The 12,707-nt window shown below is 41.0% G+C and overlaps 1 long non-coding RNA gene across 1 annotated transcript; it reads left to right on the top strand.

The window, feature by feature from the left end:
* The first annotated feature begins 232 nt into the window (after nt 1-232).
* On the top strand, nt 233-3,564 carry Gm40052. The gene is made up of 3 exons (XR_867299.1): nt 233-351; nt 2,414-2,686; nt 3,518-3,564. It is a non-coding gene; the product is annotated as a predicted gene, 40052 (long non-coding RNA).
* Nucleotides 3,565-12,707: the final 9,143 nt, after the last annotated feature.

Below are 12,707 nucleotides of genomic sequence, written 5' to 3'. Positions count from 1 at the left end.
GATGATGGTGCATGTGTGGAAGTCAGCAGACAACCTGCTTGAGTCACTTCTCATTCCATTATGTAGGTCCCATGCCTTCAATTCCCTGGGGGTATTATTGTTGCTACAAAACACAGTTCTGCTGCCAAATTCCACCTTTGTAGACCATGTGTAGTGTACTATGTTCTCTTCCTCTGAATTACTCAGCTGATAATTTCTTGTCACCCATTCTGTCCAGTGCTGAAGGTCATGTTCCTGGACATCCTCAAAACTCGTAAGGAGGGACTGCTTCTTCATCAAATACCTGGCCACCACAGTAGAGCAGGTATTGCAGTTTCAGTGACCCAGCTGGTGCATGGAGGGCTGAACGAGGTAGGTTTCTTTATTCCATCTGGCTGCTGTCTGGAGTCCTGACCTAGTTTGATCCAATAGCTCTGGAAGGCCTTGGGAAGCCTCTTGGATTGAGTAATCATATGACAGAAACCCTATGTTATAAGCAGTATAAAATCTACCCATTCCTTGGGCTCAGTGTTCCTCCTGGAAGGTCACTTATTTGAGATAGCTGACAAGACAGCCTGGACCTCAGTTATCTCTCTCCTTCTAGAGCAGTGTTTCTCAACTTGTGTGTTACAACCCCTTTGGGGGCCAAACCCTTTCACAGGGGTCACCTAAGACCATCAGACATCACAGATATTTACATTGCAATTCATAACAGTAGCAAGATTACAGTTATTAAGTAGCAACCAAATTAATTTTATGGTTGGGGGTCTATTAGGCACATATTAAATGGACACAGAAATAGGAAGGTTGAGAACCACTGCCGTAGTAGGGTCTATACCTGACCGAAACTTCCCAATTTCCCAGGCTTAGCTTGACTAGAAGCTGGAAGTGATCTTGGTCCTTTATTCACCTTATCTTCTCATCAAGGTCCTTCATGTTCCAAAAGCAGTCAAGGGATTTGAAGATTCTGTTGCTCAGCAAACTAGAAATGTTGTGTTAGGGCCTTACTCAATTGCCTCCAGCTGCAAAACTAAAAATGCTCGGTTACAATGTCCCGTCCCGTCCCGTCCCCCCCCCCCCCCCCCCGTGAACCTGTGGTCAGAGTAGATCCTCTACTTATGCAGATGGCCTCTTTTGCCCTCTCTCGAAGTCTTCCTTTGGCAGCAAAGCAGGAGATTGCTCTGTGCTGGCTTTCTTTGTCTCCCCCAATATATGTGTGTCAATATGTGGTCATGTACTCTGTGTCTTTTCCCTCTCAGTCTCTAAGAGTCTAAATAACAGATTTGGTTCTCTTCTTCTGTTCCATAGCCACCACTGTGGTTTAGATGCCTATTTGCTTGTTCTCTCAGCCTTTGCTGCACAACCCTTTCTCTCACTCAATTTCCACTGGAGTGGCGTTTCTAAAAGGATCAGGCATTTTCCTGTTTATAATCTTTAAGGTTCTGTCCCTTTCAGGATGAAAATGTTTCCACTTAGCTTACAAGGCCCATCCAAGTCCACTATCTAGTTATAGAACTAGAGACGAGTTGCTTAGCCATTCTGTGCCTTAGTTCCTATCTCTTGTAAAACAGATATACAAATAGCACATCAGTATGTGACTGTTGTGAACATTGGATGACACTAGGAATATAAAATACTTAAGCAGTGACAAGCACATAGGCAACAAGAAGCTACCATAACCAGCATCCCTTTCATCTCACAAGGCTGCACCTTCTTCCTAAACAGTGCTACTAACTGGAGACCAAGGATTCAGATGTCTGAGACTATGGTGGACATCATATTTAAGTTACCACTACACATTTTATTTTAATTTTTAGTTGGGGGGGGGGTCAGAGATCAATTTTGTGATGTTGATTAGCTTCTATTTCTACACGTGTTCCAGTGGTCAAACTCGGGTTTCAAGGACTCTACAGTAAGTATTTGCCCACTGAGCCATCTCTTGCAAGCTCAATGTTTTAAAAAGGATAGCAGTAATATGATATAGTACAATGAGGTATGGTATTCATTCTATGTCAGAGTTTCTTAAAATTCTTCAAATAACCTTAAGTGAAACATTAGTCAGGGTCCTCTTCAGCAACAGTTTTCAAGCTGTGGGTCACAACCCCTTTGGAAGTTAAGCAACCTTGTCACAGGGGTTGCCAAAGACCATCAGAAAACACAGAGACTTACATTACAACTCAGAAAAGTAGCAAAGTTACAGTTATGAAATAGCAAAGAAAATAACTTTATGGTCAGGGTCACCACAACATGAGGGACTGTATTAAAGAGTGGCAGTGTTAGGAAGGTTGAGTCAATGCTCTAGAAGAACAAAACAGATTGTGTGTGTGTGTGTGTGTGTGTGTGTGTGTGTGTGTGTGTGTGTGTGTTACATACATACATTACATTTATTAAATCAGCTAACATGGAAATAGTAACAACAGTTGTCTCATACCAGGTTGAAGACATGGGAGTTGGTGCCTCAGCAGCCCCAATCTGTCATCAAAAGATTGGGAAGTTTCCTGGAGAACCATGGGTCCTTAGTCAATTATTGAGGCCTGGAAAACACTGTTCCTGATATTAGTGAAGGAATCATCATCACCATAATAATCATCACCATCACCACAGTCATCGTCATCATCACCATCATCACCATTATCACCATTATCACCAGCAGCAGCAGCAAGATGAATCAACTCAGCATCAAGAGGGAAGATCAACCAAGCAAAAGGTGAACCATCTTCCTCCTGATATGTGCTTCCTTATCTGAGCTACTAGCAGAATTTCACACACACACACACACACACACACACACACACACACACACACACACACACACACTAGAGTTTGATCTCCAACATCAACTAACAGTCCTGCAGTTGAGAATCTCTACCCAGATGAGAATTTGTGTCGGTTTGACATTAAAACCAGCTATCATAGTGAATGTCAAGTTTCATACCTCTGGACCTATTTTTATTACAAGAGGTATTTCAACTGGGAAAGCATCTAGAAACGTTTCATAATTAAGCTGGAACACTGGAGTAAAATCAATAACAAAAACGCAGCATAGCTATAAAAAGAAATAAAACGTTGATGCATGCTACATGTCAAATGAAAGATGACAGACAAAAAGCCATATATTATATTAATTCACTTCTATGGAATGTCTACTATAGACAGATATGTGCAGATGGAAAGTATGTTGGAGCCATGGAAACAGAGAAGGATTTCCAATGAGTTTCTTTGGTGGCTGATAAAAAAGTGCTAGAATTAGAGGGTGTTGTGGCTGTACAACCTTGTGAATATATTAACATCACTGCACTGTACATTTTATATGGGTCATATTTATGGGATGTTGAATTATGTCACAATAAAAATATGTAAAAAAAAAACAAAGTGATACACCAAAAATAATTATCAGGAATGGGGGAAAACGACACATGTCATTTATCATTGCTATTAAAGGACCCACAAATAAAATTACATTTTCAAAGTATGAAGGATTATATCACCAGCCACTTAATGGCACCTATAAAGCATTTTTATATTTCTTTTCCTCCAGTTTCCCAGAAGTCATCGCTGCATCGTTGCTCTCATTCATGGGCTCCAATGACTACAACTGTCAGCTGATATTTTGCTTTAGTTTTCAGCTCTCAAATTTCTTTAAATAATTTCTTTTGGTTTTATTATGGTCCCAATTTAGTTAATTCATTAAGACATTAAAACCTATGTTATTTTTAACTAATTTCAAACATTCCTTTGACCATTAATTTTACTTTTAAGATAGATGTTTATAACTATCTATGCTGATGCTACAGATGTGATATTGTTGGCAATATTTCCTGATTATTTGTATTTACCATCCTCATATAACTTCCTAGTAATGATCATTATAAATGTCAGTTGGAAAGAGGAATAAACTAAGACATTCTGTAGATAAGAGAAAAATGTAGTGGTGTTTTCCCTTTAATCTCTTTAATCTCTTTCTCAAAGATAACCAAAGCTGAGAGGTCTTGTGTAGGCTACAGCTCTCAACTTTCTGTGCTTCAGTGTGTTTTGAAATACAGCTATTCTAAGCCACAGAGTTGAAGAGCTTTAATACATAGGGTAGCAGTAATTATACTTTAGTCCAACTATCTAACGTCTCACAGTGTCAGTTAAGTTCAGTTGGTTGCACTTTTGCACAGAAGTCTGGGGAGGGGACTCGGGATTTCCTTGGCTGTTCTCTTTTGCATATTTAAAGACAAGGGCTATACTACATTGGAGTAAACTCTCATAATCCAAATGTTCTAAAATGTTTCTATTGTGTTTCTGTTAATGTCCATCATAGTTCTTCTGAAACCCTGAGATTACATCACCAACCTCCTCCATAGCTATTTCTTTAACTTCCAGGTGGTACATATTCTCCTCATTGCCTCAGATGATAGACTTGACTATATATGTGGATTCTCTATTAGTTTCTAAAAACCAGAAACCACCAAGCAGTGGTGGCACACACCTTTAATCCCAGCACTTTGGAGGCAGAGGAAGGTGGATTTCTGAGTTTGAGGCCAGCCTGGTCTACAGAGTAAGTTCCAGGACAGCCAGGGCTACACAGAGAAATACTGTCTCAAAACCTCCATATCCTGCCCCCCTAAAAACAAACAAACAAACAAACAAACAAACAAAAAACAACAACAACAAAAAACAGAAACCAATCCAGGACTGTGTATCAGTCAACCTGAACGGCCATACCAGAATAGCACAGATTGCATGACTTAAACAAGAGACCCTCATTTTCTGACAGTTTTGGGGCCCAGGCAGACTCAAAGTGGCAAGACTTCCTGGCTTTCACATAGTGCATTGTCTATGACATCACATAGCAGGAAAAGCTCTGGTGTCCCTCCTTTCTTTATAAGGCCACCAACCCTATTAAAATCAAGGCCTTATCTTTGTGACATTATTTAACCTTTGTCATGTTGTCATGCACACACACTGAGAGTAGGGCTTCCAGCATTGTGAAATGTGGGGAGAAGGCACAGTTTAATCTATAGCATTTTATTCCTGGACCTCAAAATTCATTTCCTACTCACATGCAAAATATGTCAGCTTCAGCCCCAAAGCTTCAAAGATCTCAGCTCATACCATCATCATCTCTTAAGTCTATAGCCCATAGTATATAAGTCAGACATGAATGAGACTAGAGATACAGTTTATCTTAAAGCAAAATTCCTTTCGAGGTTTGAGCCCATGAATCCAAACAAGGCATCAACTACAAAATTATAACTGTAGACAGAGTAAGATAAGTACTTGCATTCTCAATGGGAGAAGCTATACAAGGAAAAGAATGCAAGATTGCAAGTGCATTAGTCATCTTTCTTATCACTGAAACAAAATACAGAAGCAACTGAAAGAAAAAGTCTATTTGGGCTCATAGTTTTCACCAGTATAGTCTATCATGGCAAGGGAAGCAAAACTATCAGAGGGTTACAACTCTAACAGCCAGAAACCGGGCTGGGCTATTTATTACAGCCAAAAGACTGTCCCTAATGACTTACTTCTCCTAGCCAGGCTCCGCCTCTTTGAGGCTCCACAATCTCTCAAAGTAGTAATAACAACTGAAAACCAGGTAGGAACTAAGGGGTCAGGGAGATACAGTGAATTCTGAGCATAACATCAAGTCCTAAAGCTAGCAAGGAAAGTGCAATTAGTTCTTTTTTTTTTTTTTCTTTCCATTTTTTATTAGGTATTTAGCTCATTTACATTTCCAATGCTATACCAAAAGTCCCCCATACCCACCCACCCCCACTCCCCTACCTGCCCACTCCCCCTTTTTGGCCCTGGCGTTCCCCTGTTCTGGGGCATATAAAGTTTGTGTGTCCAATGGGCCTCTCTTTCCAGTGATGGCCGACTAGGCCATCTTTTGATACATATGCAGCTAGAGTCAAGAGCTCCGGGGTACTGGTTAGTTCATAACGTTGATCCACCTATAGGGTTGCAGATCCCTTTAGCTCCTTGGTTACTTTCTCTAGCTCCTCCATTGGGAGCCCTGTGATCCATCCATTAGCTGACTGTGGGCATCCACTTCTGTGTTTGCTAGGCCCCGGCATAGTCTCACAAGAGACAGCTACATCTGGGTCCTTTCGATAAAATCTTGCTAGTGTATGCAATGGTGTCAGCGTTTGGATGCTGATTATGGGGTGGATCCCTGGATAAGGCAGTCTCTACATGGTCCATCCTTTCATCTCAGCTCCAATCTTTGTCTCTGTAACTCCTTCGAAGGGTGTTTTGTTCCCACTTCTAAGGAGGGGCATAGTGTCCACACTTCAGTCTTCATTTTTCTTGAGTTTCATGTGTTTAGGAAATTGTATCTTATATCTTGGGTATCCTAGGTTTTGGGCTAATATCCACTTATCAATGAGTACATATTGTGTGAGTTCCTTTGTGAATGTGTTACCTCACTCAGGATGATGCCCTCCAGGTCCATCCATTTGGCTAGGAATTTCATAAATTCAATCTTTTTAATAGCTGAGTAGTACTCCATTGTGTAGATGTACCACAGTTTCTGTATCCATTCCTCTGTTGAGGGGCATCTGGGTTCTTTCCAGCTTCTGGCTATTATAAATAAGGCTGCTATGAACATAGTGGAGCATGTGTCCTTCTTACCAGTTGGGGCATCTTCTGGATATATGCCCAGGAGAGGTATTGCTGGATCCGCCGGTAGTACTATGTCCAATTTTCTGAGGAACCGCCAGACGGATTTCCAGAGTGGTTGTACAAGCCTGCAATCCCACCAACAATGGAGGAGTGTTCCTCTTTCTCCACATCCTCGCCAGCATCTGCTGTCACCTGAATTTTTGATCTTAGACATTCTGACTGGTGTGAGGTGGAATCTCAGGGTTGTTTTGATTTGCATTTCCCTGATGATTAAGGATGTTGAACATTTTTTCAGGTGCTTCTCTGCCATTCGGTATTCCTCAGGTGAGAATTCTTTGTTCAGTTCTGAGCCCCATTTTTTAATGGGGTTATTTGATTTTCTGAAGTCCACCTTCTTGAGTTCTTTATATATGTTGGATATTAGTCCCCTATCTGATTTAGGATAGGTAAAGATCCTTTCCCATTCTGTTGGTGGTCTCTTTGTCTTATTGACGGTGTCTTTTGCCTTGCAGAAACTTTGGAGTTTCATTAGGTCCCATTTGTCAATTCTCGATCTTACAGCACAAGCCATTGCTGTTCTGTTCAGGAATTTTTCCCCTGTGCCCATATCTTCAAGGCTTTTCCCCACTTTCTCCTCTATAAGTTTCAGTGTCTCTGGTTTTATGTGAAGTTCTTTGATCCATTTAGATTTGACCTTAGTACAAGGAGATAAGTATGGATCGATTCGAATTCTTCTACATGATAACAACCAGTTGTGCCAGCACCAATTGTTGAAAATGCTGTCTTTCTTCCACTGGATGGTTTTAGCTCCCTTCTCGAAGATCAAGTGACCATAGGTGTGTGGGTTCATTTCTGGGTCTTCAATTTTATTCCATTGGTCTACTTGTCTGTCTCTATACCAGTACCATGCAGTTTTTACCACAATTGCTCTGTAGTAAAGCTTTAGGTCAGGCATGGTGATTCCACCAGAGGTACTTTTATCCTTGAGAAGAGCTTTTGCTATCCTAGGTTTTTTGTTATTCCAGATGAATTTGCAAATTGCTCCTTCTAATTCGTTGAAGAATTGAGTTGGAATTTTGATGGGGATTGCATTGAATCTGTAGATTGCTTTTGGCAAGATAGCCATTTTTACAATGTTGATCCTGCCAATCCATGAGCATGGGAGATATTTCCATCTTCTGAGATCTTCTTTAATTTCTATCTTCAGAGACTTGAAGTTTTTATCATACAGATCTTTCACTTCCTTCGTTAGAGTCACGCAGAGATATTTTATATTATTTGTGACTATTGAGAAGGGTGTTGTTTCCCTAATTTCTTTCTCAGCCTGTTTATTCTTTGTGTAGAGAAAGGCCATTGACTTGTTTGAGTTAATTTTATATCCAGCTACTTCACCGAAGTTGTTTATCAGGTTTAGGAGTTCTCTGGTGGAATTTTTAGGGTCACTTATATATACTATCATATCATCTGCAAAAAGTGATATTTTGACTTCCTCCTTTCCAATTTGTATCCCCTTGATCTCCTTTTGTTGTCGAATTGCTCTGGCTAATACTTCAAGTACTATGTTGAAAAGGTAGGGAGAAAGTGGGCAGCCTTGTCTAGTCCCTGATTTTAGTGGGATTGCTTCCAGCTTCTCTCCATTTACTTTGATGTTGGCTACTGGTTTGCTGTAGATTGCTTTTATCATGTTTAGGTATGGGCCTTGAATTCCTGATCTTTCCAGAACTTTTATCATGAATGGGTGTTGGATCTTGTCAAATGCTTTTTCTGCATCTAAGGAGATGATCATGTGGTTTTTGTCTTTGAGTTTGGTTATATAGTGGATTACATTGATGGATTTTCGTATATTAAACCATCCCTGCATCCCTGGAATAAAACCTACTTGGTCAGGATGGATGATTGCTTTAATGTGTTCTTGGATTCGGTTAGCGAGAATTTTATTGAGGATTTTTGCATCGATATTCATAAGAGAAATTGGTCTGAAGTTCTCTATCTTTGTTGGATCTTTCTGTGGTTTAGGTATCAGAGTAATAGTGGCTTCATAAAATGAGTTGGGTAGAGTACTTTCTACTTCTATCTTGTGAAAAAGTTTGTGCAGAACTGGAATTAGATCTTCTTTGAAGGTCTGATAGAACTCTGCACTAAACCCGTCTGGTCCTGGGCTTTTTTTGGCTGGGAGACTATTTATAACTGCTTCTATTTCTTTAGGGGATATGGGACTGTTTAGAAGGTCAACTTGATCCTGATTCAACTTTGGTACCTGGTATCTGTCCAGAAATTTGTCCATTTCGTCCAGGTTTTCCAGTTTTGTTGAGTATAGCCTTTTGTAGAAAGATCTGATGGTGTTTTGGATTTCTTCAGGATCTGTTGTTATGTCTCCCTTTTCATTTCTGATTTTGTTAATTAGGATTTTGTCTCTGTGCCCTCTAGTGAGTCTAGCTAAGGGTTTATCTATCTTGTTGATTTTCTCAAAGAACCAACTCCTCGTTTGGTTAATTCTTTGAATAGTTCTTCTTGTTTCCACTTGGTTGATTTCACCCCTGAGTTTGATTATTTCCTGCCATCTACTCCTCTTGGGTGAATTTGCTTCCTTTTTTTCTAGAGCTTTTAGATGTGTTGTCAAGCTGCTAGTATGTGCTCTCTCCCGTTTCTTCATGGAGGCACTCAGAGCTATGAGTTTCCCTCTTAGAAATGCTTTCATTGTGTCCCATAGGTTTGGGTACGTTGTGGCTTCATTTTCATTAAACTCTAAAAAGTCTTTAATTTCTTTCTTTATTCCTTCGTTGACCAAGGTATCATTGAGAAGAGTGTTGTTCAGTTTCCACGTGAGTGTTGGCTTTCTGTTATTTTTTTTATTATTGAAGATCAGCCTTAGTGCATGGTGATCTGATAGGATACATGGGACAATTTCAATATTTTTGAATCTTTTGAGGCCTGTTTTGTGACCTATTATGTGGTCAATTTTGGAGAAGGTACCATGAGGTGCTGAGAAGAAGGTATATCCTTTTGTTTTAGGATAAAATGTTCTGTAGATATCTGTCAGATCCATTTGTTTCATCACTTCTGTTAGTTTTAGTGTGTCCCTGTTTAGTTTCTGTTTCCATGATCTGTCCATTGGTGAAAGTGGTGTGTTGAAGTCTCCCACTATTATTGTGTGAGGTGCAATGTGTGCTTTGAGCTTTACTAAAGTTTCTTTAATGAATGTGGCTGCCCTTGTATTTGGAGCATAGATATTCAGAATTGAGAGTTCCTCTTGGAGGATTTTACCTTTGATGAGAACGAAGTGCCCCTCCTTGTCTTTTTTGATGACTTTGGGTTGGAAGTCAATCTTATCAGATATTAGGATGGCTACTCCAGCTTGTTTCTTCATACCATTTGCTTGGAAAATTGTTTTCCAGCCTTTTATTCTGAGGTAGTGTCTATCTTTTTCTCTGAGATGTGTCTCCTGTAAACAGCAAAATGTTGGGTCTTGTTTGTGTAGCCAGTTTGTTAGTCTATGTCTTTTTATTGGGGAGTTGAGACCATTGATGTTAAGAGATATTAAGGAAAAGTAATTGTTGCTTCCTGTTATTTTTGTTGTTAAAGTTGGCATTCTGTTCTTGTGGCTGTCTTCTTTTAGGTTTGTTGAGTGATTACCTTCTTGTTTTTTCTAGGGCATTGTTCCCGTTCTTGTATTGGTTTTTTTCTGTTATTAACCTTTGAAGGGCTGGATTCGTGGAGAGATAATGTGTGAATTTGGTTTTGTCGTGGAATACTTTGGTTTCTCCATCTATGGTAATTGAGAGTTTGGCCGGGTATAGTAGCCTGGGCTGGAATTTGTGTTCTCTTAGTGTCTGTATAACATCTGTCCAGGCTCTTCTGGCTTTCATAGTCTCTGGTGAAAAATCTGGTGTAATTCTGATAGGCTTGCCTTTGTATGTTACTTGACCTTTTTCCCTTACTGCTTTTAGTATTCTATCTTTATTTAGTGCATTTGTTGTTCTGATTATTATGTGTCGGAAGGAATTTCTTTTCTGGTCCAGTCTATTTGGAGTTCTGTAGGCTTCTGGTATGTTCATAGGCATCTCTTTCTTTAGATTTGGGAAGTTTTCTTCAATAATTTTGTTGAAGATGTTTGCTGGTCCTTTGAGTTGAAAATCTTCATTCTCATCCACTCCTATTATCCGTAGGTTTGGTCTTCTCATTGTGTCCTGGATTTCCTGGATATTTTGAGTTAGGATCTTTTTGCATTTTCCATTTTCTTTGATTGTTGTGCCGATGTTCTCTATGGAATCTTCTGCACCTGAGATTCTCTCTTCTATCTCTTGTATTCTGTTGCTGATGCTCAAATCTATGGTTCCAGATTTCTTTCCTAGGGTTTCTATCTCCAGTGTTGCCTCACTTTGAGTTTTCTTTATCATTTCTACTTCCCTTTTTAGGTCTAGTATGGTTTTGTTCATTTCCATCACCTGTTTGTATGTTTTTTCCTCTTTTTCTGTAAGGACTTCTACCTGTTTGATTGTGTTTTCCTGTTTTTCTTTAAGGACTTGTAACTCTTTAGCAGTGTTCTCCTGTATTTCTTTAAGTGATTTATTAAAGTCCTTCTTGATGTCCTCTACCATCATCATGAGATATGCTTTTAAATCTAGGTCTAGGTTTTCGGGTGTGTTGGGGTGCCCTGGACTGGGCGAAGTGGGAGTGCTGGGTTCTGATGATGGTGAGTGGTGAGTGGTCTTGGTTCCTGTTAGTAGTATTCCTTCGTTTACCTTTCGCCATCTGGTAATCTCTGGAGTTAGTAGTTATAGTTGACTCTGTTTATAGATTGTTCTTCTGGTGATTCTGTTACCGTCTCTCAGCAGACCTGGGAGACAGATTCTCTCCTCTGAGTTTCAGTGCTCAGAGCACTCTCTGCTGGCAAGCTCTCTTACAGGGAAGGTGCGCAGATATCTTGTTTTTGGACCTCCTCGTGGTCGAAGAAGAAGGCCCAAAACAGGGCCTCTCTCAGAAGCTGTGTTGCTTTGGCAGTTCCCAGAAGCTGTCAGCTTCTGTGGTGCAGACTCTCACCTGTGCAGACTAAATTCCTAAGTTCCAGGGAGTCCTGGAACCAAGATGGCGACCGCTGCTGCTGAGGCTGAGTCTGCCTCCAGAGCCAGGCGGACACCTGTCCTCTGGTCCGGACGGTGGCCGGCTGTCTGCAGCCTGCAAAGGGTACTGCCTCAGCGGCTCTGTGCTTCTGCCTGTCCCAGAAGCTGTCTGGTTCTCTGGCGCACCCTCTAACCTGTTCAGACTAATTTCCTAGGTCCCGTGGAGTCCCGGAACCCAGATGGCGACCGCTGCTGCTGAGGCTGAGGCCGCCTCCCAAGCCAGGCGAACACCTGTCCTCTGGTCCGGATGGTGGCCGGCTGTCTGCGGCCCGCCAAGGGTGCTGCCTCAGTGGCTCTGTGCTTCCGCCCTCCCAGAAGCTGTCCGGTTCTCTGGTGCACCCTCTAACCTGTTCAGACTAATATCCTAAGTTCTGCTGAGTCCCGGAACCAAGATGGTGATCACTGCTGCTGAGGCTGAGGCCGCCTCCCAAGTCAGGCGGACAGCTGTCCTCTGGTCCGGACGGTGGCCGGCTGTCTGCCGCAATTAGTTCTTAAGGCTTGGGAATAGTTCTCCTTGATTAAAATTTCCATCTATCAGGCCTGTGAAGGCGGCTCACCCCTGAGGCACTAGATGGAGGCACACTTACCTACAGATGCAAAAGAAAAACAAACAAAAAACAAAAAAACAAAAAAAAAAACAAAAAAAAAAAACCAAAGAGGATTCAGTCTTGTCCTACAGGGTTGTGTGGGAATGACCTTCAGTTGACCTTCAGGGTTCTTTCTTCAGAAGGATAAAGTAGGTTCACAATCAAATGGGTTTTATCATCTGACCCATATGACCTAAGAAGCCAGGCAGACCTTCTTAACATTTCCTCAGTGTCTTTCTTAAATAGGGTTTTATTGATGTGAGGAGACACCTTGACCAAGGCAACTCTTATAAAGGAAAACATTTGATTTGGTGTTGGTTTACAGTTTGAGAGGTTTAGTTCATTATCGTCATGGTGGGAAGCATGGCGTTGTACAGACAGACTTGGTGCTGGAGGAGCTGAGAGATTC

The sequence above is a fragment of the Mus musculus genome, chromosome 3 (genome assembly GCF_000001635.26).
Source record: "Mus musculus strain C57BL/6J chromosome 3, GRCm38.p6 C57BL/6J".
NCBI classification, from domain to species: Eukaryota; Metazoa; Chordata; class Mammalia; order Rodentia; family Muridae; genus Mus; species Mus musculus.
This window is presented reverse-complemented; position numbering and strand designations above follow the sequence as displayed.